General features: G+C 42.9%; 1 long non-coding RNA gene across 3 annotated transcripts; it reads right to left on the minus strand.

Annotated features, from left to right (window-relative positions):
* On the minus strand, nucleotides 1–26,879 carry LOC131499414 (uncharacterized). Of its 3 annotated transcripts, XR_009255860.1 has the most exons (5): nucleotides 21,487–21,636; nucleotides 21,157–21,377; nucleotides 924–1,206; nucleotides 557–749; nucleotides 1–168 (listed from the first exon to the last, which is right to left on the minus strand). It is a non-coding gene; the product is annotated as an uncharacterized LOC131499414 (long non-coding RNA). The 3 variants fall into 3 exon arrangements; XR_009255862.1 differs by lacking the exons at nucleotides 21,157–21,377; nucleotides 21,487–21,636 and adding an exon at nucleotides 26,491–26,879 and having other exon boundaries at nucleotides 3–168; XR_009255861.1 differs by lacking the exon at nucleotides 21,157–21,377 and having other exon boundaries at nucleotides 4–168.

Genomic DNA, 26,879 nt, shown 5'->3' on the forward strand with positions numbered 1-26,879 from the left:
AAGTGATGGGAATGTGGTCTCTCTCTCTCAAAATATCCTCTTTCACCGCACTCACCTTTCTGCGTCTTGCCGTGATGTGAGACAATGAAACGCCTAGGTGACAAGATGCAGTGAGGCGAATGACCTGGGCACGTGACCCAATGCAGCATCACCACCGACCTTCTGAATCTGCGTCAAAAGGAGCACCGTCTGCTTCTGAACCGCAGTTGGCCACGGGTAGTTCCGAAAGCGAGTGCGGAGAGGTGGGGGGGACTGCCGTACGATCTAGGCAGAGGCTAGCAGGCAAAGCTCCAGCAGAGGCTGCCAGGACGCACCTTGCCATCCTCTCGAGCTTTAGCCTCGTGTCTCGTGTGCATTGCAATGGCCCACCTGCCAATTGCCGTCGTCTGCATCTCACCTGAGATCCTTCTCGGGCACCCAGAGCCTGTCCCGCCCCCGTGTGCAGCTAGGCACACATCCCAGAGAATCAATGCCTCCCCGCCCCCCACCAGCCCACCACCACCCAAGGAATAACCCTCAGCCAGTGATTGACAAGAGCATCTGTATAAATAGCCACCTGCTTCCTCTTCCTCGGTGGCATAACTCCGTGGTGCTCGTTCTGCAGTGGCTTCTGGAGTTCCCCAACTGCCCGCTGGCTTGATGACACATCGTTCATTGATCGTCCTTCTGCCTCGTCTCAATTCCTCATTCCCCTCCTGGTGTGCACCGGGATCATCTCCAAAGAAGTCACTTGCACTTGAATCCTAGTCCTAGAAACCAAATTATGATAGATACAAATCGAGAAGCCAAGCCGAATATCCTAAAGTGTGATGATGTCTGTATAGGCTGCAGATGCCAGGAATCCGTGGCCAGGACCTGGAGAGAGAGCCTCTCTGCCCTGGTTTCTCATAGCGGGAAACTGCCCGACACCCCAAGACCGATACCTGCGCTCCATGAATCCGCCTGCGGGTCCTTGTTTGGGAGCAGGCTTCCTTAGTAATGTCCCTGGAGGCTGGGGACCGTGGAGGGGGGGCTGATGCAAGAAGCCAGGATTGTGTCTGTAGGCTGGGACCACATCCCAGCTGTGGGCATCTCAACGTAAACACGGCATCTGAACAAGAGGAAGCACACTCCATACAGGCAGATTGGAGTTTTCTCTTTGTTCTTTTTCCTTCTTCTTCCTTTTAATGGGATGGAATGTCAAAACACCAGTATTTGGCCCCTTTTCTGTAAAACAATAAGCATTAAAAAATAATAGTAATAATTAGAACAGTAAACCCAGCCGAGAGAAGTCCATCTGAGGCAAATGAGAAGCTATATATAAGATGCCCTCCCGGACCAGATACGGAGCCCGTGAGTGGAAAATCAAATTTAGAAGTGCTGCTTCTGAACTGGGTAATTGGTGTGTGAATAAATCAAATTCTAGTGCAAGTTTCTATGCAAAATAAAAACACAGAAAGAGAAGAGAGGGGGGGAAAACCCACGCAAGACACTCAGAGTCAGTGCTGACACTCAAGCGTTCCCCGGAGTCAGTGACTGCATTCCAGAGATACATCTGCCTTCTCTGCAAAGTTGCCCACACCAAAGGAACACGCTCTTGGTGGCATTTTGCCTCCACACTGACCGGGAGTTTGAAAATATAATAGGAGACCAGAGTGTGGCTGCACAGGCCCTAGAAAGAGCAAGGAGATTTAAGAGCAGGCTTTCCTTCAAAAAAATTTGGTTTTTGTAACAAATCAGGGCCCGGACAGTTTGGAGGAGGACAAAGAACTCTCAGAATCCCCTCCCGAGGCTCTTCCAAAACCAACACGGTCGTTCCCAACCACTCACAGGTGTTTTTCCTCCCAGAACAAACACAGAAACAAATATTTACAGAGTCATGAAAATTCAACAGAAGTCACCTGGACACAGGGCTTCCCCACCTGTGCTCAAGCTCTCTGGCCCGGGATTATTAAACAAAATGTCACACCTAGTTTCCATTGTGGGACAGGAAACCCTTGGGCCGGAGAGAGGAGTTCCCAGAATGTATGCCGAAGAGTAAATGCTGCATCTTTTCAAGAAAGTGTTTGCAGCTCCGAGAGAAGAATGGATTTGAGACAAAGGAAATGTCAGCGGCTTTTCCCCCACATCTGCCAAAATTTGCAGCAATGCCCTCAAAGAGTGCACGACCACCGTGTGAATCAATCCATTACATGTATCAACAGCACAGAGTATACAGCTGGCTGTCGGGCCGACCACCTTGAATAATTTCTCATTCGGTTGTTTCTGGGAAAGGCTTTTCCCAAATGCCCCAGATGTGGGCGGGTGTCAAAATTAGGAAATGCAGCTGGGGAGTGGTTGCTCTCGGCCTTTGGCACTCCCTGTGTCATCCTTCGGCCTTCTTCGGTGGATCCAGAGAAGCTAGTAAGCAAAGAAAGTGGATGTGGTTATGGGAGGAGGGACAGAAGGAAACGAAAGGAAGGGAAGAGGAAATCGAAAAAGTGTGGGATCAAGAAGGATGAAAAGGAGGGAGGAAGGAGCAGGAAGGAAGAGAATGGAAAGGAGAAAGAAAGGAGGGAGAGAGGCAGGGAGAGAGAAAAAGAGAAAGACAGAGACAGAGACAGACGAAGATGTGCTGCTGTCAGACCCTCACTGGTTTTTACCGAGGAGCCAGATAGCCGCTCAGTGAAAAGCTGAGATTAAGCTCACAACATAATTTCCATTATGTTAATGTTGCTTTAAAATATATTGCACAGAGTGCTGCAACAATCAAATTATCAATTATAATGTCTACTCAGAGTAGGAAAGTGTTGCAAACAGAGGGCTGATTACTGCTTCAGTACATCCAATCTGCATACTCATTGTTCAGTACAGGGAAAACAAATTATCTTGTGTTGGCCCCGGTTCAAATTTAATTAAATGAGTGCAAAGCAATTATAATAAAGTACAATAGTGTAGTAATGAAAGGAAAATAACTCATTAACCTATTAATCTTTATTTATGTTCCTCTCAAATAACTATGTAATTTCTTTATCACCGCATCCCGTAAGAAGAAGTGGGGTCTCACTGCTTGTGGCCTGGTTTAACAGGTTCTATTTGGTTAAGATGCCTTCACGCCAACCATTTATACCAACTTTCCTTAGCTTTGGAGCCACCCCCAACCCTCCCATCAAGCTCCCTGCCCACACATATGTGTACCTGGGCTAGAGTCAGTGCTTCTCTTCTGGTTGAGAAAGAGAGAGCCTGGTGCTTTCAGTCGGAAGAGCTACTCATAACTCCTATTTCGCAGGGCTTTCCGGTTAACAAAGTTTTTCACGTATGTGATCTCATTTAAGTCTTGCAACAACATCATGGGGGTGGTATGATTATTGTTGCTGCTTTATAGATGAGGAAATGGAGTTTTGGAAAAGATAAGCATTTTGCCCAAGCTTTGCAATTCCCCCGGTAGTAGATCCCAGATTGTTACTGAAGTTCATGGCCCCTGTATCCTCATTTCCACCCAGCCCACCCACCCCGGAATCTCACTACTCAAAGCATGGTCCAAAGACAGGCAGCTTTGTTATCACCTGAAAGCTTTTCAGAAGTATAGAATCTTGGGCCCCCCTTTAGAACTAAAGAATCACAATCTGCAGTTCACAAGATCCCTTGGTGATACAGATGCAGGTAGAAGTTCGAGAAGAATCAGCATTGCTGGATACCACAGAGCCTTTCCTGAAGAGACTTAGACAAGTCCCCCAGAGAGATGCTTTTCAGGAGTTCTCATGGCAACTACTTGAGACGGCTTTGAGATGACCTTGAGTGATCAGCATTCACTCCGGCTTCTACTGGCCTATCACCTGATGTGGCTGGGGATAGAGGATATAGGACAGGCAGAAATAGTTTCTTCAGCCCCACACCTGACCCTAAAACCCTCATCCCTTCCTTCAGGGAGAGTTTAGAAAAATGGAGAGGGGAGAGGGGCCCCTGAGTGGCTCAGTCGGTTAAGCGTCCGACTTCAGCTCAGGTCACGATCTCGAGGTCCGTGAGTTCGAGCCCCGCGTCGGGCTCTGGGCTGATGGCTCAGAGCCTGGAGCCTGCTTCCGATTCTGCGTCTCCCTCTCTCTCTGCCCCTCCCCCGTTCATGCTCTGTCTCTCTCTGTCTCAAAAATAAATAAACGTTAAAAAAAATTTTTTTTAAAAATGGAGAGGGAAGAGAAAGGAGAAACTGAGGAACTAAGGCAGGAAATAGACATTTCTCAAGTTTCCTTGTTCCTAAAGATTCTCCATGTATCATTTCTTTTTTTTCTAATTTATTTATTTTGAGAGAGAGAGAGAGAGAGAGAGAGTGTGTGTGTGTGTGTGTGTGCGCACGTGCGAGTGGGGGAGGGGCAGAGAGGGAGAGAGAGAGAGAATTGTAAGCAGGCTTGGCACTCTTAGTGTGGAGCCTGACATGCGGCTCAAAAAAAAAAAAGTTACATATTTAAGCAATGTGCTTTTTTAATCATTCCAAATTTCAGCTTTACCTGTTTGTCCCAATTGCTTCTGATAAGAGGATCAACACATTACTGCTTTTCATGTTTCCCTTTGCCCATATACCCTTCATCCCGTAGACATACTATCATCTTTAGGTGCAAAGTATTTCACGTATTCTGTCTTCAGTGAACTTATTCAACACACATTTGTTGAACTACTGCTCTATAGTAGGCACTGGACTGGGTGTGGGAATAGATTGTTGAATGGTAGAGCCCACAGTGGGAAAACAGACTTTAAGTGCACAATCACAGAATGGCCACTTCATGATACATGTGATGTGTGGATGGGGAAGGAAAGGTTCACCCTGTCTTTATATAACGCAGAACTGGGATGGGTTTCCTGTTTTGGAAGAGTAAAATAAGTGTTTGAATAAATTAGCCAGCAAACGTCCCTTCCAATTTTTAATGCAGTGTCTTTTTTTTTCTTCTTGCTTTACTGAGATATACTTTACAAATCAAAATTTTGTATATTGTATATTTCAAAACAATTGTATATATCGAAACAACTTGATGTGTTGCTAATGCAGTTTCTTTGGGCTGAACGATTGCTGGGGGCCCTTAGGATTTGAAGCAAGTTCTCCCACCTACCTCTCTTCTTGCCTGTCCTCAGGTCTGCCCCAGAGGATGCTCTGCACCTTTCTTCAAACTACCCTGTTCCCCAGAAAGCTGATCTTTATGGACCCGATCAACTGGCTCCCTGGCCCTGCGCCTTCCAAGTGAATGAGGCCATTTGAGGATTTGGAGGCAGGCTGTATGGTTTGTACACCATCTCCTCATCTGTACACTTGCCATGTATTGGTTACATCTGTCTCTAGAAAGCCACAGCTCCTGCCAGGCAGCTCTCTCTATATAACTACTCTCTGCACCCAAGATCAGCAAATCAGGCTGAGACTAAGGCAAGTTAGGGTGGCTAGTTGCAAAAGTTAAGGCAGTTGTGATGCTTGGGTCCATGCGTTGTCCCAGCCCTGATGTAACATTTTTCTGTAAGGGGCCAAAGTAAATATTTTAGGTGTTAGAGGCCAAACAGTCTCTGATGCAATATTCACTTGATCTTAGCCAAAAGGCAGAGAAGCGATCTGATGCAATATTCAACTCTGCCTCTGAACTGCAAAAGCAGTTGCAGACAATAGGCATGTTTCAATAAAGCTTTATTCTCATTAACAGGTCGTGGGCCAGATTTGGCCCATGGCTGTAGTTTGCCAACCCCTGCTCTAAGTGAGACAATTCCCCACACTGCTAACTCTGGGGTACAGCACTGTCCCTTGTGGTTTCCTTTAACCCTGCTCCCATCTTTGAAAATAATTCCTTTACTAAGCTCCCCTAGAATTATCCAAATTGAGTGTACCATCTGTTTCCTGCTAGGACCCTAATTGATGCACTTGGCTTTGCATTTCTCCAACACAAGCTCTAATTGCAAAGGAACACAACAACAAAAACAAAACCAACAACAAAAAGTGGGGACTATGACCAATTATGTGGCAGGGATGTGGTGCTTTACATGTATTCATTCATCCCAAATATGATAGACTATTTCACAAAGTTACAATATGCTTTTAAAGTTGGCTGGAGCTGAAATAAATACCCCCCCCCCTTTTTTTTCCATTGGGGCCTGGAGTCTCAATCCTGCTGCCCTACTTGTCCTCTTCTAATGGAATAGAGGTCTGTTCTAATTAAACAAGAAAACACATCTTTTCACAAGGGGAGAACGGAGGCCATTGTACTCTGTGCTCAAAGAAAGAATGCTTTAATAAGAATCCTTTTATAATCCCTGCTTTTATTTGTTGCTTCCCAAAGCTTTTGCTGGTAATAAAAGGATTGTAAAGTTGACAAATATAAGCAGGGACAAAGAAGTTTGGGGAGATAATGCCTTGGTGAATGGGCAAGTGTTTGAAAGTGTATTGATCCCACAACATGTAGAAGATGATCGCGAAAAGCCAAAGCTGCCATCAGGATGATGTTTCTATTACAAAGTAAAAGCCCCTCCAGGCAGGACCATCTAACCCTCGTATCAGGTAGAATTATGCCCTGTGTTGAGGAGAAAAATAATTCAAGCCAAAATGTAGGGTTTGGTATCTGAAGATCTGGATTCAGATGTGGATGCATTGAACTTCTAGCCTACTGCATTATCCTACATAACCAGCAAATGGAGCCTCAGCAAATGTGTCGTGTTCCGTGATGGGCGTGTTATGGATGTCCGTTCTCATTTCACCCTCATGACTATCACCTGCAGTACCCGTTATTCCTTCGAGCAAGAGCCACCAATTTTCAAGGCTTTATTACATGTTCCATGGCGCTCCATTCCCAGCACAAGGATGGAACATGTGACCAGGCCTGGGTCAATCAATGCAGTGCAATGCACTGGCCACACAGATTGGTTTAGTTATATGCGCAGTTAACCAATAAGACTGAGATGTGGTAAGTGATCAAATGGGCTGTTCTTTTCCACTAGAGTTGAATGTGGGAGCCTAGAACTGCTGCAGCTACGGTGGCTGAAGTCAACAGAGTAGAATGATGACATTGCTCAAGCCCCCAGGACAACCTTACCTAAAGCCAGCCTTAATGAGATGGATTGGGGGAAAATATAAACAAGATTCTACACTTCTCTGCATCCAAACCTTTTGTGGTTTTACACATTCTCTTACTAAGAGCGTTAAGAGGTGGAGATTTTTTCCTACTCCTTCATTCCAGCTGGTCTCGTGACTTGCTTCAGCCAATGTGATGCAGCAGAAGTGACGGTGTGTGTTATCACTCTATCTCAGAATCCTGCCACCATGCAGCTAAGCCTGGGCTAGTCTGTTAGGAGGTGAGAGATGTTGTGGAGGACAGCCAAGCATCCCAGCCAACTGTCAGAAGCCCATCCACAACTAACAGCCCAGTGGAGACTGAAATGAATGAGGGAGCCCAGGAGACTGGAATAACCATCCAACTGAACCCAGCTTTGATTGCCAATCCACAGATTTTGAGCTAAATAAGTAGTTGTGCTAAGCTACTATATGTTGAGATGAGTTATCATTCATTAACAACTAACTAATAACACACAACCCTAACCCTGGGTTTTTCACTCATACATATCAGTAATTTTTTATTATTATTATTATTATTATTATTATTATTTTTGTTTTAGTTAGGATTAGGGTCATCATTTGAGATGAAAGGAATCCTAATACAACAAAGATGTGCCTCCATTCCTCAACTAGATACTACTGTTAGAGATCCTGTCTGTCTGGTATGGATCCAATGGTGAGTGGGTGATCAATAAATTCTTAATGATTGCATAATATTTGTCTGGTTCTCAAATCACGTTTTGAAGAGCAAAGGATATATTCGTTCTTGACTCTCTGAAGTCATCTGTATGGGGATCTTGCTTAACTTGGCCTAATTCCTCAGCAGGAATATAAGAAGCTTCTCCAACCATCACAATAGGTGAACAAGTAAGCTTGAGTATCTAAGGTATCCTCAGAAACCACCCTGAGCCGTCTTCCTCAAGAGAATCTGGAAAAATCTGAGGCTCATATTATCCTCCTTGCTATAGAAACCTGAAATTAAGTGTCAACTCTTTCTTTCTAAGATAAAAGGCATGTACGTTTTCTAGGCAAGAAGCCCAGATCCACCTTCCTTCTTGTCCTCTAAGACTCCAATCATTCGTTGCTGTAACTTGCTGCATTATTCCTATAATTTATTTTATTTAAAAAAGAAAGAAAGAAAAGATGAAAAACTAAAGTAAGAACCCCAGAGGAGTCACATTCCACTCCAGTAAAAAGATAGAATCTACCTGACCTATAGCGGAGTGGAATCCAGCATTCAATTCTTACCAGCTGTTGACAAATTGTGTGTGTGTGTGTGTGTGTGTGTGTGTGTGTGTGTGTGTGTGTGTGTGTGTAGGGAAAGAAAGGACACCATTATTTTTATTCTTTAATCAGAAGATAACCAGATTTTCTCTACCCTAAGTGAGTTTACATTTTAAGTTCCTAAATGGTTGTTTTTTTCTCAAATCCACAGACAAAGTCAGAAAGAAGAAGATCCTGTTGAGGACGGAAAGAGAAATATACTCAGTGGCTGGAGATAACTTCTCTCAGCCCAGAGGTCAGGCGAGGGCATATCTGGTTGACATTTACTCTTCTCTCTAAACTCTCCCAGGCCTCAAGAGCTCCTAATCTTTCCATTCTTCCTTCTTGCTCCTCCTCACTCATAGGCTCATCTCTTTCCCTGAAAGGCTCAAGGGAAAGTCCAAGGTAATGAATGACATTCATGAGAAAAGGAAGACATGGGTTCAATTGGTCGATCTCCTCCAACTAGACAACTGGTGTGGCATTTGACAATTGCCAATTGTCAGAATGAGGTCCAGAACCATTCAAACCTTCCTTCCTCATTAGATTGCAAGTCTGCAGAGTAGAGAAAACACCATATTGGGAAATTGGATGCCAAAGAGAAGACATTCAGAAGGTAAATAAATGAACAGGGTCAAAGGGGGAGGGGCAGGTACGCTCTGAAGAAACAGAGAAACCTGTGTATGAGGGAGAACATTTGGTTGAAGCTACTGGACATGAAAGTGACAGAGCAAAGGAGGCAGTAATGCAAACTAGGGTGATAAGGGGGAAAGTAGTGAAGAGCTTCAATTTATTTCCTGTCACTTGCCCCCTTTCTTGCATTATAAAATGCAAACTCCATAACATCGTCTTATGACCCTGTGTGATTGACATCCCTTCAGCTTCTTCCCTAGAAAGCCCCCCCCCCCCTTATTCCTAGCTGCACATTCTTTAATGTCCTCCACCATGCCAGGCTTGTTTCTGCCTCTGGGTCTTGCCATTTGCTGTTTTTTTTCTGTCATGGCAGGGTCCTCCCCATCTGTCAAGTCTCAGTTCAAACAGCAGCTCCTCTGTGAGGTCATCCTTGATTACCTTACCCAATATAGGCCTACTCCTGCCCAACACTTCCTACCTCACTACTCTACAATGTTCCCCTCCATTGTACTTCATGGTAGCCAAAATCTTCCTTCCTTGTGCTAATTTGGGACTTAGTTCACTCTTCTTTTTCTAGCTCCTTGAGGTGTAAAGTTACATTTTTATTCGATAACTTTCTTCTTTATTTATTTCTTCTGCTTATTTTTTTAATTTTTAGAGAGTGAGAGAGCACATGGAGAGGAGCAGAGGGAGAGGGAGAGAGAAAATCTTAAGCAGGCTCCATGCTCAGTGTGGAGCCCGACACGGGGCTCAATCCCACAACCCTGGGATCATGACCTGAGCCAAAATCAAGAGTCCGACACTCAATCAACTGAGCCACCCAGGTGCCCCTCTTCTTTTTTAATGTAAGCATTGATTGCAATAAACATCCCTCTTACTATTGCTTTTACTGCACCCCACAAGTTTTTTATTTTTATTGTTGAATTTGAAGGGGTCTTTGTTACAGTAGCTAGTACTCCCCACCCTAGCTAATACACGAAGGAAGTCTTGCAGATGGTGTGTAAGGACCAACCAGAAGACACAAATAATCATAGCTTCTCTGAAATTCCCCTTTCTCCTAATTCACTTCTCCTGGACCTTGGACCATGAATTCCAGCTGTTCCATCAACCAATGCCTAGAACCATTTTCTCTGTTGAGCACAAAGTCTTCATTCATTAGGGTGCTCTCCAAACACATCCATTCCCTGGTGCTCATTTCCTGGCCTGGAAGTGTGTGAGGATCACAGCACTCTCTGGATTTATATGCTCTGTTACCTGTATTAGTGAGAATGCTAGGCTGCAGCCATTCATCACCCACCAGCCCACCAGACAAAAATGATTCACTCTAGACTTAAAGGTTGAAGTCGACTGAGTATCGTTTTAACTGGAGGGAAAGGCACTTCCATAAAATGGCAAGAGCTTTACGGCAGAAAGTTGTATTAATGACCCCACTTCGGTGCTTATCAGGAGGAGGTCATATAATCCCTTCCCAGAATTACATGCTGGCCAGTTCAGATAAATAACACAGATCTCCACCATTCATAATCCAAAATGTTAACAATTAATTTCCGAAATCAATCCTGAAGGGGGCTGGAAGCCCAAATCGCAGGGCCCAGACAGGCCTTGCCTGGTGGATTTCTCGTGAGTCAAAATTTAAACCTCCAACTTGTAACGAACTGTTGTCAAGACACAGCTGACTTAGGCAATCAAGATAACATTATTCAGCAATAACGTGGGTGAAACATACTCTAAGTGTGAATTAATAAGTCGGCTGACACCAGGCCCCAGATGTTTCCCACTCTGGCAATATGCCCAAAGTGATGATAAGCAGATTTACATACTTAACTAATATGTTTATTTAAAGGAAATTTCCAAATCCAAAATAACATCCAGATTTCTTATTTGGCTGCAGATCAAAAGACATCCTATCAATAAAGACAGAATCCAGGATAAACCTTTTCAACATCTGCTTAAAACCAAACAACAGATTTGAGGGTTTTGGTAAAACTTAATTGCAGACAAATTTTACTGCCTCTTACATAAATATATCTTTTCATGTCCCTGGGGTGGTTCTGACCTCATCAATTCTCATGTTCACAATACACGACATTGTTCTTTTCCCGGCACCAAGAGCTCTGCCTTTATGGAGACTTCCAGTCTCAAGGTTTTCTTTCAGACTGAAGGATGAACAGACTTTCCCCCTCATCAGGAAAGTGTAGCAAAAGTCAGGGGCGTGAGCAAGAGCTTGGAATGTTGTAGAAAAGAAAAATCTGTTCCTCTCCCAACCAGTTAGTGCTTTGTTTTTTTGTAAGTGCTAAAAAAGCATTTACTTGGCCTCAGTCTTCCTTCATTTTAGACTGATGCTCCTTGACTAGCGATGTTTTTCTTTTTGTTGTTGTTGTTGCTGTTGATTCCCTAAGGGAGAGCTCAGTAACTGGACAAAAGTGTTAATAGATCTCTATGCTTCAGAAGGAGATGATGATGGAATGGGTGCTGGCCATACTAGCTCATATCCCTTCGGTGTGAATGAGTTCATTTCCCTAGGTGTTAACTGCCTGAAGTTGGACCAGGATTTTTGGGCACTGAGGCATTTTTCCTACCCACTGGCCAGGGCTGTAATTGAACTAAGGATGTGCTTCAGAAACTCCCCTTGCCTGGGGATCTGTTTAGTGTCAGAGCCAGTATTAGCCGGTTGACCCTGGGGCAGGCAGATTTGGAGAGTCAGAAGTCATCCATCTTTGCTCCTGCTCCATCCTTTGAACTTAGTCATGTTAAAATTTTGAGTCCAATCTCTTCCTAGCCAAGACCAGAAGGATAGGTTGGTGGAAGCCTTCAAAGAAATGCCAGCTAGAGCAGCAGAGGGCTACCATTTTCCTCTTCTCAATTGGCAAACATGTTTCTAAACACTTCTTTTAATTATGCTTTTTATACTTCCTATAAATTTTTCCAGTAATAAGTGATACCATAGATAACAATTTTCTATGTATTACATAGAGATAGCAAATGCCTTAAAATCTAACCTTTGACCCAGAAATTCTACCTCTAGAATGCATAAGAAAATAATTATAGGTTTGTGCACAGATTTAACTATAAAAATGCATGGCTTTGCTTATGATAAGAAGAGAAATATCAAATGACCTAAATATCAAACAACTGAGACCAGCCAATTAAATGATGGCCCACAATTTGTGAAATTATTCAAAATGAAGTAATAAGATAAAACTTAACGACAATAAATAGTGTTGATCTTGGCAAGTCAGAAAAAACAGGTTGCAAAAACGTGTTATATTTTGCCACTAGAAGATATGTATGTACAAATATGTAATATGTATATGTCTTAATGACATATAACAAAATTATGGCAAGGGTAGCATTATAGGTAATTACAGTTTGTTTTTCACTTATTTTATAATTTAAATGTTCTACAATGAACAATTATTATTTTTAGGATTCAAAATTCTAAAAATATTGTGAAGGTTTTCATTTTAAATGAATTGTCGAGGTATAATTTACATATAATTAAATGCATTCATCTTAAGTATTCACTTCAATGAGTTTTGACAAATGTATGTACCCCATGTCGTTGACAAACTAAGATAGAGACAGTTAAAATATAGAATTACTACATAATTTCTACCCTAAAGTGTTCCCTCATGTCCCTTTCTAGTCAAACTCCTCTGGCTCCAAGGCAACTTTCTGTCATTGTTACAGGCTGAATTGTGTCTCTCCCAAAATTTATAGGTTGAAGTCCCAAACCCCCAGTACCTCAGAATGTGACATATCGGGAGATAGGGCCTTTCAAGAGGTAGATTAGGTAAGATGAGGTCATATGGATGGGCCCTGTCCATACGACTGTTATTATAAAAAGAAGAGATGGGGCACCTGGGTGGCTCAGTCTGTTAAGCGTCCAGCTTCAGCTCAGGTCATGATCTCACGGCTCGTGGGTTTCAAGACCTGCATCGAGCTCTGTGCTGACAGCTCAGAGCCTGGAGCCTGCTTCAGATTCTGTGTCTCCCTCTTTCTCTGCCCCTCCCCTGCTTGCACTCTCTCTCTCTGTCTCAAAAATAAACATTAAAACAATTTAAGAAATGAAATAAAATAAAGGAAGAAGAGATTGGAACACTGACATGCACAGAAGGGAGACCGAAGACGGTCATCGATAAACCAAGGAGAGAGGCCTCAGAAGGTTCTAAATCTGCCCCTACCTTGCTCTCAGACTTCTAAGTCTCCAAAATAGTGAGAAAATAAATTTCTGGTTGTTTAAGCCACCCAGTCTGTGGTATTCGTATGGCAGCCTTAGCAAACCAATACAGAATTATAGTATTTTTTTTAAGTTTATTTGTTTATTTTGAGAGAGAGAGAGAGGGAGAGAGAGAGAGAGAGAGAGAGAGAGATGTGGGAGGGGCAGAGAGAGGGAAAGAATACCAAGCAGGCTCTGCACTGTGAGCACAGAGCCTGATGTTGGGCTTGACCTCACAAACTGTGAAATGATCTGAGCCAAAACCAAGAGTCGCATGCTTAACTGACTGAGCCCCCCAGGTGCCCTTATAGTATTTTTTAAAAAAGAGTTTCATATAATGGAATCGTACAGTATGTGTTTGGCTTCTTTTGCGCAGATTCAGCCCTGATGTTTTTGAGATTCATCCTTGTTGTTGTGTGAATCTGTAGATTAGTCAGTGATTTACTCTAATCTGTTGGCGATTCCTTTTTCTTGCTGGATGGTATTTCATTGTGTGGCAATACCACATTTTGTTTATCCATCCACCAGATAATAGACGGACACTTAGATTGTTTCCAGTTTTGTACTATTATGAATAGAGCTCTTATAAAATTCCTGTACAAGGGGCGCCTGAGTGGCTCAGTTGATTGAGTGTCTGACTTGGTTTCAGCTCAAGTCATGATCTCATGGTTCGTGAGTTCGAGCCCCACATCGGGTTCTACACTAACAGTGTGGAGCCTGCTTGGGATTCTCTTCTCTCTCTCTTTCTGTGCCTCCCTAACTCAGGCTGTCTTTCTCTCACTCTCTTAAAAAATAAATAAACTTAAAAGCAATATTTAAAATTCTTGTACAAGTTTTTTTTTTGAGACATATGTTTTCGTTTGCCATGGGTAAATATCCCTAAATAGAATTGCAGGCTCATGACAGAAGTAAATATTTAGCTTTATAAGAAACTGCCAAACTGGTTTCCAAAGTGGTTATACCACTTTACAATCCTGTCAGCAATGGATGGCAATTCTAGTTCCTCCGGATCCATCCCAACACTTAGTTTTTCAGTCTTTTAAATTGTAGCCATTCGAGTGGATATGTAGTGGTATGTCATTGTAGGTTTAAATTTACATTTCCCTAATGGCTAAGGATGTGAGCATCTTTTAACGTGCTTATTGGCCATTTGCATATTTTATTTTGTGAACTGCCTGTTCAAGTCTATTGTTCACTTTTTATTGGATAATTGGTCTTTTATTATTATCACTTTTTAATTTTTATTTATTTTGAGAGAGTGTGAGAGTAGGGGAGGGGCAGAGAGAGAGAGAGAGAGAGAGAGAATCCCAAGCAGGCTCCATACAGCCAGTGCAGAGCTTAATGCAGGCCTCAAACTCACAAACCATGAGATCATGACCAGAACCCAAATCAAAAGTCTGCCCAAATCTGCTTTTGCCACAGCAAAAGCAGAAACAAAGCCCAACCAACCCTGGCACATATTCTGACCTCTAGGAAGGGAAGCACGATGCCTGCTGAAGCACCTTCTAGGATTTTCTGTCTTTAGACGGACAATGGTTTCTTTCATTCACAACTAACAAAAGTCCTTTTCAGGTATGATTTGGTAAGTGCTGTTCATGCTTCTTTGCCATAAGCAAAGCAGAAAAATAGAGATCCTTCAAAATTCTATTAGAAAACAGACCTTCTGGGAAATGCAGAATTGGGCTTTCTGAGCTATAAGGCTAAACCATTCCTTCACTCCCCTAGAACTGACTGCTTTCTGTTGTGTGCCCCCCAAATGACCCTTTGCACACACATATCATCACAGCTCAGGTTTTTTGGTGCATATTTCTTTACATGTCTGTTTTTTAGAATCATGCCAGAAGCCCCTTTAGGACATGGCCATGCTTTGTCTTTCTTTGTATGTAGAGAGCCTAACATAGAACTGGCACAGGATAAGAAATCAATGGATACTACATGAATGAATGAATGAACGAATGAATTGTTCAAACCCAAAACTCTGAGCTACCTTTTCTGGTTCTATTCTCTACTTGGTGAAATCTTTCACTCTGGAGTTAGACCCAGGATCATGTCTCAGCTCCACCTCTTGCCCTTGTGTTAGTCAAAGTTCTCAGCCTTTGAACTCCAGTCTCTTCAACTTATTAAAGGAGTATTGATGGTTACGATTATGATAATTGCCTCATCTGTTTGTGTGGATTAAATGAATGAACACAAGGTGTGTAACCAGTGTCTGGCCCATGGTAAGTGCTCTGTAAATGTTAGCTATGATTATGTATATGCTGCATTTTATGTGACTCATTTCTTAGAAAATTACTCTTAATGGGTAGAAGATGATGGTAATGGTGATGATGCTGATCAAGTAACTATCAGACTAGGTGTCTTATGTGCATTATATTTCCTAATCTTTACAACAACCTTGAATTACAGGGATTTTATCCCTCTTTTATGGTTGCAACTCAAGTGACTGCATGAATCACCAAGCTATTAAGTGAAAGAGCTGGGATTCAGACTCAAGTTTATCAGATTCTAAGCTTTTTCATCATGGTCACTCTGTCCCTTCACTCAAGAAGGCGCTCTTCAGAGGAGTGGATGCCTGTCGCCAGGGAGGACAGCATAGGTCACAGACATGGGGTTGGCAGATTGTTCTGTCTGGAAGAATGGGATTCAGCCAACTTTGAGGACCACCAGTTCTGTCCTTCCGTCCTTTTTCATTCTTATTATATTTTTTAATATTTATTTTTGAGAGAGAGGCAGATAGAGTGTGAGCAGGGGAGGGGAGGAGAGAGGAAGACACAGAATCCCAAGCAGGCTTCCGGCTCTGAGCTGTTAGCACAGAGCCGGACACGGGGCTCCAACTCACAAACCGTGAGATCATGACCTGAGCCGAAGTTAGACACTTAACTGACTGAGCCACCCAGGTGCCCCAGTCCTTCCCTCCTTTAGATAGTACGTCATTTAGGATTAACTTCTGTAGTATATTACAGACAACACAAACAACAGTGGCTGAAGTGAGGTTTTTTCTTTTGCATAAGGAGAGTCGAGGTGTTTAGTCCAATGCTGGTATGGTGGGTTCCAAGCTGCAAAACAAGGTTTCTTCTATCTTTTTGTCCCTAAAAATAAGCAGCCAGGAGAAATGTTCTTCTTCCTCATACAGGGCCTGACCCGACTTCCTGACCCGACTAAGAGATATCCAGCCCCAACAAGTGGGCCAGCCCAGGAACCCTCTGTGTCTGGGGACTTAGGATTCTCCCCTCCACCAAATGCCACCTTTTTGCTGGCCTCGGCAAAGTCCTCTTCACCCTCAGGTAGCTCCATGGAGACCAGTGGGAGCCCCAGCAGCACCAGATGTAACAAGCAGATCAAAATAATTCCACAAAGGGGGCGCCTGTGTGGCTCCGTTGGTTAAGTGCCCAACTTCGGCTCAGGTCATGATCTCACAGTTCGTGGGTTTGAGCCCCGCATTGGGCTCTGTGCTGACAGCTCAGAGCCTGGAGCCTGCTTAGGATTCTGTCTGCCCCTCCCTCCCTCGCATTCTGTCTGTCTGTCTCTTTCAAATATAAATAAACATTAAAAAAAATAAAGTGATCAAAATAATTCCACAAAGGCTCTGAAAATTAAATTGTTATTGGACATGTTCATCCTGCAATCATATCTCAACTATGCCTCTTGCCAGCCCACAAAAGCATGCCAAGACCTGTGTGGTGAACCTAAACAGCCTGCTAAAATCAAAGATTTATATAGGACCCAGAGTCTCCTAACAATAACAGCTAAAATATCCATTATATAATAGAAAACCATCATCCCAAGAACCAAGAAAACCACAACATGAATAAGAAAAGACAACTGACACCAGCACTGAGATGAATCAGATGCTGGAATTATATTGACAAGGATTTTTTAAAAATATTTATATATTTATTTTGAGAGAGAGAGAGAGAGAGAGAGCAGGGGAGGGGCAGAGAGAAAGAATCCCAAGCAGGCTCCGAGCTGTCAGTACAGAGCCCGATGTGGGCTCAAACCCATGAACCATGAGATCATGACCTGAGCCAAAATGAAGAGTTGGACGCTTAACCAACTGAGCCACCCAGGCTGACAAGGATTTTAAAGCAGCTATCATTGGAGTGTCTGGGTGGCTCAGTCAGTTAAGTGTTCAACTTCGGCTCAGATCATGATCTCACGGTGCATGAGTTCAAGCCCCATGTTGGGCCCTATGCTGACAGCTCAGACCCTGGAACCTGCTTTGGATTCTGTGTCTCCCTCTCTCTCTGACCCTCCCTGCTTGTACTTTCTCTCTCTCTTGAAAATAAATAAACATTAAAAAATTGTTTATAAAAAAAAATAAATAAAGCAGCCATCATTAAAGTGTTTTAACAATCAACCACAAATTTTCTTGAGAAAATGAAAAAACATAGAAAATCTCAGCAGAGAAAGTTTTTAAAAAATGGAAATTACAGACTGAAAAATGTAATAGAAATAGAAAGGCTTATCTCCTAGCTAGGTCAGCGCCCTCCAAGAACTGCAGAATTCAGTGATTTCCAAATTTAATTTTACTGGATATATTCTAGCTACTGGGTATTTTTTAGGGAGACTGGGAAATGTAGTCCTCATGCTGAGCCACCAGGGATAGATTGGAGTTTTGTTTATTGTTATTATTATTGTAAAAGGCAAGAATAAGTATTGAATTGTTATCTACTCATGTCTACCATTGAAACAAATGGCCCATACAGTGAGAATGAAGGTTCTAGGAGTTGGTATTGGAATATGGACTTACTATGAATAAGACTAGAGAAATGGTGTGGCCATTAAGGAAGATGAGGAACTTTTGGTTCAGTCTGGCATAATCTACGGTTACCATTTTTCGTTAAGAGCTGGCATAAAGACAATTTGATGTGACCTAATGTCACTAACACCTCAACAGGCTCACCTTCTCAGGAAAGGCCACTTAATTACCTGATTAATTTGCTCATCTTAATTAACTTGTCCCTATTGTTGATAACCTTGTATTGATTGCTCTGCTGGTAGTAATTAGAAAAGTGGTAGAGAAGTAAATGGAGAAGCCACAAGGAAGAAAAATAAAAGCATGCACTCCTGTCTCTCAGGAATCTACCCTCTAGACTTTGAGCTCAACACTTTTGTTTCTCCTTCTGGGTAAACATGTTAGAAATGAAGAAAGAAAGAAAGGGAGAGAGAAAAAGAAAGAGAGAAAGAAATGCAAGTCATTTTCTCTGGTAATCATTTCTACTACTCCTCATTCCTTAGAGATTTGCCCCTTTTTTTTCCCCTCAAAGACTCTGCTCCCATACCCCCACATGGTCCTCCTCCCTTGATTACAGCTGACTGGGCAATGGATAAACACAAAGCAGAAATCTATTTTTTCAGATTTTTGAATTGGAGCATAAAAAACAGTATCAGTTAACTTCAGGTGCTGAAACTATAGGATTCCATAGACATGAAGTGTGGCCAGGGCAGCCATTTTGTGACAGCCATCTTGGACCTTGTACTCCATCAGCAACAAAAGAGAGCTGTCCAGTCATGCTTACCAGACTCCTAATGGTTTTACAATTCCTGGTATCAGTCTCTTGTCCCCTAGCCATACTTCTTACTCTGGGTTTTACAGGATACTTTTGCTTCTTTTACAAAAGCTTTTTGTACATAAACTCACTCATTTTGGTTGCCATTTTTTTGCAGCTCAGTGGATCCCTAATATAGCAAAGCACTCTCATCATTGGTTTCTCTCCATTTTAGCTTTGAACACCTCTAATGAAAACGTGCATGCAAGGGACCTATGAAAAATAAGTAAATGGGAGTTGCTATCAAAAATGTGTAAACTGAGAACAGATTGTTGGTTGGCAGAGACCAAAGGTGAGGAGTGGAAGAAATGGATGAAGGTGGTCAAGAGGCACAAACTTCCAGTTATAAGATAAATAAGTCCTGGGCATGTAACATGCAATGTGGTGACTATATAGGTAATGATATTGTAGTGTATATTTGAACCTACCTAGGAGAGTAAATCTGAAAAGTTTGAATCATAAGAAAAATACTTGTAACTATGTGAGGTGATGGATGTTAACTAAACTTATTGTGGTGATCATTTTACAGTATACAAATATCAAATCATTATATTGTGTGCCTTAAACTAATATAACACTTAATTTTAATTATATCTCAATAAAACTGGGAAAAACTGTATAAAGTGATGAACTGTTCTAGTTTCCATCAGGCCCAGTGCTGTGCCTAACCCTTTCAGGCTTTGTCTACCATTAACATGTCACTATATTCCCACTGACTTCAGTCCTTTGGGACCCCCTAATTCCCATACCCCACCCAGATTCCCAGAACTCTGTTGCCTCCCAGAAGTAATCATAGTCAACACTTAATGCCAGCTATTTTGGCTTGGGGCCATGGCCTTGCAAAGCTGGTATTGAAGTAATGCTCTCCTGCCTAATTTGATTGAATTGAGTGTTCCAGTAAGACTGGTGATGTTTTCCTTGCTACAGGGTCCATCCTAATAAGCAAATGCTGCCTCTCTTTCATAGAAGGCTGCAAATGTGGGCTTGTAAAGAAAATCTTTACAAACACTTCTTGGTGTCTCAGAGATCACCCAACATAATTACATGTGGGGATATGCTGAGAAATACTAAAATAAACCTGACTTAGCATGCACGTAAGCCTTTCGTTTAGTATTGTGGCATCAAAGTTTTAAAAAAATGTGTTTCCATAAATTTTGACTATTTATTAATTGAGAATATACTAGAAGTGAAAGAGCCAACAAAAATTTAAAGCAGCCTAATCAGTGAGACAGCATTATGACAATCTGGAGTCTCATATTCCCAACACCTTTGTCTAGAGTCTTAAGCACTACCCGAGTGTGTACAAGTCACATAAACAAGAACCACTCCAAACTTTGTTGAGAAGAATGAGGGCATCTTTACAAAGAAAGACCAACGAGGAGGAAAGCCATGTACTACTTACAGCTCTTTGGTAGCTATGCAGTGCCAAGGATTTTTACCAGTCCTCGTACAGAAGAAATCTGGAAGCTCAATTCTAGAAGACTGAAGAGCCTCATGGTAGCCCAGAACTTTCATATAAGAAAGGAACTAACTCGGGGCGCCTGGGTGGCGCAGTCGGTTAAGCGTCCGACTTCAGCCAGGTCACGATCTCACGGTCCGTGAGTTCGAGCCCCGCGTCAGGCTCTGGGCTGATGGCTCGGAGCCTGGAGCCTGTTTCCGATTCTGTGTCTCCCTCTCTCTCTGCCCCTCCCCCGTTCATGCTCTGTCTCTCTCTGTCCCCAAAATAAATAAAAAACGTTGAAAAAAAAAATTAAAAAAAAAAAAAAAAGAAAGGAACTAACTCCTCTTTTGTGAAAACATTTTTTTGGTCTCTGTTACTAGAATTTACCCTAATCTTCATGAATGCACAAGCTTCTATGTTGACAAATACGTTGTCTACCACATTATATAAATGGCAGCATGGCATTCCAGGATAGGGAAAGACCACCACTTCCTCATCCACCCCACTATTGTAGGATGTTTAAGCTATTTCTGACATTTTTCTAGGTTAAACAAGGCATGGTGAACACGCATCCATACACATCCTCAGGTATATCCTTAGGATAAACTGCTAAACTAGTTTATGTACACTCATTGGTCTCGGCCCACCTAAACTATTGCATATGTTTAAAAAAATTTTTGAAACTTACTCCCAACATTCTTCTCCAGAGAAATAGTACAAAATCGTGCTTCTACAAAACTTGCAGGAAGTGGTTTACTGATACTCTCAACACACTGGTCGTGACTTTTCTTTTTTGAAATCTTTTGACAATTTGATTTATGCTGGACTTTTGCAACCTACACCCTGGTATTGTGTTATCTTTCAGTTTAGTGATCAGTATGCTCTCCCCATCACCACCACCAACACTCCCAATTTCTCTGCACTAGGGTTAGTAGTCCCACTTACACTCCTCAACATTCACTTTATTGTTGCAACCATTAATTGTTCATTCATCTATTTGTGAGTACCTACTTCGTACCAGTATCGTGAGAGCTGTTGATGATATGGGGATGGATAAGACTGACAAGATCCCTATGTTCACAGAGCAGATCGCTCCACAATATTCACATAGTTGACTGTCTGGGCTCAGGATTTGCCTCCATCCCAGTACATTGTGGAAACAGATCTGCTTCTCTCTCACATTGGCATTCATTCATCAGCCATGGAGATCTTCACAGACATTGTCTTTTTTCATCTTGCCTACAATAATGAGAGAGATCACCATGGAAACACTATAATGGGCTACTAGTGAGTAATTTGGGTGTTAGACATATCACAGTGGTCCAAATATGCTAGAGAGGAGACTCACTCTTCACATCGTGGGAGATGAAGTTTTCCTGAATGCAGCCTCTCAGTTGTAGATGGTCTTCTCTCTCTGACACCTAAATGACTTCAACCATGTGGACAGGGGTCCACTCTTCAACTCCTAACCATCTAACCAGCCTAAGAAGGTCAGAGCTCTGGAATGTTCTGGGAATCACAGAATCTCTAAGGCAGATGAGATCATAGAGGAAATGGAGTAAACCCCTCTCCTGTCTAGGAATCTCTCCAATGTCCATCTTTCACATACCCTGATTCTATAGTAGCCATCCTCCAACTCTGTAACTTTCTAGAGCAGACACATAGTGGAACATGACCCAGAAACCATGATCCTTTCCCAGACCCAGGTTTTGGGACTGAAAAGTAATGACCATATGTTCTGATTTGAAGTAGTGACCTGACAATGGCTTCAAGCAAACTGAGACCTCTGGATTCTTGACCAGATTCCCAGTCAGGCCACATGGGTTTGAATCTTGTGTTTTTTATAGAAATAATAATGTATGATTCAAGAGCATTCCGAGTTCAAAATATCGTGTGTGTGTGTGTGTGTGTGCGTGACTGTGTACATTTATACGCATGAGTATGTGTTTATGGAGGGGGAGTTTCTTTGGAAACCACCTAGCAAATATAGGTGGATGGCCCTTACCATACAGGTGCATGCAAGTCTCCTTCATTTTGCTGCTTTCCCTCAGAGCAGAAGGCAAGTTATTGAGCTCTGCATGTTTCATTGTGCATTTGTTTGTTTTTTGTCTGTCCCCTGATGGAAGATAAGCTCCACGAGAGCAGAGACCTTGTCTGTCTTGCCTCATACTACCCCCACATAGCCTAGAATGGTGCCTGGCATTTAGTAGGTGCTCAAAAATTAATGTAAATATACTCATCACATTTCATTCGCACGCTACTCTGTGAAGAGACCTCCATTATTCATTCAACAGCTTTCTCTGAGTGTCTACTATGTGCCTGATATTATGTCAGCCACAGACCATAGTTAATCATCTTCCTCCTCCCTGCCAGGTGCCTTTTGGGGCCTAAATGTATCATGGGAGATGGGAATGTGCCCTTGTTAGCAGGTTTTACAGATACTTGGCATTTTATCTGTCCCTTCAAACCCATTTTGGAACAAGGGAATGGAATAAAGACATTTGATTTATTACTGATGCTGTGGATAAATTTAGTCTTCCCCCAACACACAAACACACACACATACACACACTCACACTCACATAAATGACATTCAATGGAAAGGATGTAGTTCCAATTACTCTACATCTTTGTCCCCTCTGCACCCAGGGCAGGCAGGCAGGATCCCACCTAACTCATGCCCATGACTCAATTTCACCACCTATTCCCTTCTTCACAGAGTCTCAGGGTTAGACTGGGTCTCGCCATCCAGGGGACAAACCTTTTTCATCCTGAGCAGGGGTCTCCAAAGGGGGCTGTGCCTCCAGCTAGGACCCAGGTGAGAAAGTCAGAAGTATTCTGGAGGCTCAGTATTCTCAAGGGGAGGTGAGGAGAAAGGGTCCCCAGAGGGTGAAGTCTCCTGCAGCCAGCTCACTGGTCGTTGGCACTTAGGTTTAATAGAGTTGGCTTTGGGGCCTGGGATCAGGCTCATTGCCATCTCAACAGATGGGCACGTGGGTAGATAGCCAACAGATAATGTATGAGCAACAAATGTGTTTGTTGAGGGCAGTTTTCCCAGGCAGGAGCATGAAAACGGGCTCATCCTGAGACTCCACACCTGTGCTCCTCTTCTGCCTAAATATCTGCTGGAGGCTGAGGTCCCCAAACACTGGGAAGGGGCCTGCAAAATGGCTATCAAATTCCTGCAAGAGAGAGAAAAGGATGGCTCCAGGAAGCATAGGGAGAAGGACTCCCCCAGGGGGCAAAAAAGATGCCAACACCTATTTTCAATGAAGGCAACAGGAGGGAGTGAGGTCAGACACGAAGAAGATCCCATGGGTTTATCTATATTAATTCCTCTTACAGCTGAGAAGTTGTGAACCTCCCATTTTGTGACACTCACATAGCCATGAGGAGCTTTGAGGAGAAAATGGGGAATGTGCAAAACATTGACAACTGCCCTGGAATAGTCTTTCTGGGAATGAGAAATTCTGTCTTCACGAGGTATAAATTATGAATATCATGACTAGTGTCCAGAGGTAAGAAACGCAGAGCCCATGTGCAGACACTGCTTTATCCTGTGTACCTGGGAGACCCCACTAATTGATTACAATGTATTCAGCATTTTCTCATGAGTCCAAGGCAGGGCTTCAGGTCTTTTTAAAAAACCTGTTATCTAATACATTCACTGGTTGCAAAATACTAAAGTATATACTTGAGAAATCTCCCTCCCACCCCTCACATCTAGTTCCCTTCCCCAGACTGGGACCTAGCTCCCCAGACAACATGCTAGTTTTGAGAGGAGCAGGAGACGAACCTAATTTCGGTTTCAGAATCTAGTCTTTCAGTTTCATAGAAGTGGCCCAGCAACATGTTTCTAGCTCCAGTCTTGGTCACCCAAATGGTCAGCTAGGACAGAGCAGACTCAGCTCTGTGGAAATGATATAGGTCCTCAACACAAATTTTCGATTAGATGGGCAACTTCAGAAGGGTGCCTGGGTGGCTCAGTCAGTTAAGTGTCTGACTCTTGGTTTCAGCTCAGGTCATGGTCTCATGGTTCATGGGTTCGAGCCCCACATCAGGCTCCACATTGATAGTGTGAAGCCTGCTTGGAATTCTCTCTCTCTCTCTCTCTCTCTCTCTCTCTCTCTCTCTCTCTCTCTTTGACTCTCCCCTGCTCATGTTCTCTCTCTCTCAAAATAAATAAATAAATTAAAAAAAAAAAAAAAAAGATGGGCAACTCTGTGTCCACAATGCTCTGGATGTTCCTGAGTAATGTGTGGGCTTCTCAGAGTCTGATATCCCCTGAGCAGGGTCGGCACCACTGGATAGGACTTTGCCAACCAGACTTCTCATGGCCTTCTCGAGGCCTGCTCTTGGAGATGAGGGTCAGATATCAACTGGAAAATCTCACTTGGCTGTGAATGTTGACAAAGCCTTGAGAAAACAAAGAGCAGATGAGAAAGCACTGGACTATGAATCAGAAGATTCTGGGTCCCTCCCCCTGTTCTGGTATCTCCTAGTTGTGTGACCTTGAGAACATCACTTCCCATTTCTGGTGTAAAAATGAGGGGGTTGCACCACAGAAGAGAAGTAGGAGGAGTGGTTACATCCATGAGCTTTAGAACTAGACCTTCTGGATGTGAATCTTGTCTCTGGCATTCACCAGGCTTATGAGCCCATGTGAGACACATAAGCTCTCCTAACCTTTGTGTCCTAAGTAAAGTGAGGATAATAGTTCCTGCCTCACGGAGTTAGTGTAAGAAATGAATGGGTTCGCCATACATTTAAACTTGGTGGCATAATGCCTAAAACATGGTAAGCAGTCAGCGTTAGCTGTTATTATTTTATGATGACTTTCAAGAGTGGCGGGAGATAGTAGAGGGAATATACTGAGGAATTAAGCACCTATTTTTATGCCAATACTAATGATGACAACTGGCTCCTGTGTCATTTAAAACTTCTCTATTTGTTATTGCTGCCACCCCCATACTCCCAAAGGTAGTAACATTAATTTTGCCACCAACGTTACACGTAAATTAGATTTAGAGATGTTGTGGTAACCTGTTTCCACCAATAAAGCTTAGACCTTGACTTCAAAATCACAACAAAGAAATAAGAAGGTATCCATAGGTGGGGCACCTGAGTGTCTCAGTCAGTTGAGCATCCAGCTTTGGCTCAGGTCATGATTTTAGGGGTTCGAGCCCCGTGTCAGACTCTGTGCTGACAGCTCAGAAGCTGGAGCCTGCTTTGGATTCTGTGACTCCCTCTCTCCCTGTCCCTCCCCCACTCATGCTGTCTCTTTCCCTCTCTCAATAAATAAATAAATAAATAAATAAATAAATAAATAAATATTAAAAATTAAAAAAAAGAGAAGCTATCCATAGGTGAGCCAGGCATTTGAGTTTTTCACACTGAAGATGGGGTCATGCTTTTTGTCCTTAGTAGGCAAAATGTAGATCTGTTTGGTGTAGGAAGGCTTGATCTCTATGTTATCAAAGTAGCATCAGCCTCTATGAAGACGTTTTCTTAAGATGCATCATCAATTTCTCTGTTATGAGTTGCAGTGTATCCCCCAGGAAGATATATTTAAGTACTAACCCCTAGAACTTGTAACTATGACCTCCTATTTGGAAATAGGGTCTTTGCAGATGTAATCAAGTTAGGATTACAGAATTAGGCTCATACAGAAGCTCATACAGAATTAGGGTGGGCCCTAATCCAATGTGACTGGCATCCCTATAAGGAAAAAAAAAAAAAGACACACACCGGGAGAGTGCCATGGGATCAGAGGGGGCAGAGATTAGAGTGTGGTGTCTACAAATCAGGGAATGCCAAGGATGGCTGGAAAACCCAGAAGGACATGGAACAAGGAAAGGCATGGAACATACTTTCACCTAGATCCTCCAGAAAGAGAATGGCCCTGCCAACACTGTGTTTTCAGACTTGTAGTCTATAGAACTGCAGAGAGAATAAATTTCTCTTCTTTTAAGCCATCCAAGTGTGTGGGGTTTTGTTACAGCAGCTAATATAGTCCTTAAGGAAGGTAAAAAAAAAAAAATCAAGGTTTAAAAAAAATCAAGGACAGAGAGACAAGGTCTTTGAGAACATATATGACTGTTTTTTAAGTTAGAGAGAGATGGAGGGGAGAGTGGCAGAGGGAGAGAGAGAGAGAGAGAGAGAGAGGGAGGGGGGAGAGAGAGAGAGAGAATCTCAAGATTTCAAGCAGGCTCCACACTGACGTGGGGCTTGACCTGGATCCTGACCTGATGCTCAACCGACTGAGTCACCCAGGTGCCCCTGGTGTGACTTCTATTTGCACATATTTAGATCATTCTACCTGGGAGATCTATGCCAACAACGTCCCACTAACCTTATTCTCGTTTCAAGGTCCATCTGGCTATTTCCTCACAATGGAAGGCCCTCGTCCCAGATCTTATCAGGGAACCTCCTTTCCGGCACTCAGCTTCATCTTCTCAGAGAGACCTTCATGGACCATCTCCACTAGAGTAGCCCAAGCCCCTAGGCATTCTTCATCACTTTTCCCTGTTGAGTTGTTCCAAAACACTACAGTAGATGAAATTCTCCTGTCCAGCTGACAGCTGTTTGACTTGCCCTGCTCCACTGTGGCAGGACGTCAACACCCTGAGAGAACATGCTGCCTTGGGCCCCAGAAGAGATCCTTGCTCCTAACAGCACCTGGTTCCATATGCCATCACATTTAGGATGATCCCAATTGTAAGATGCATCATTACTGTGTAC

This window comes from Neofelis nebulosa, chromosome 17 (assembly GCF_028018385.1).
Source record: "Neofelis nebulosa isolate mNeoNeb1 chromosome 17, mNeoNeb1.pri, whole genome shotgun sequence".
In the NCBI taxonomy this organism is placed as follows: Eukaryota; Metazoa; Chordata; class Mammalia; order Carnivora; family Felidae; genus Neofelis; species Neofelis nebulosa.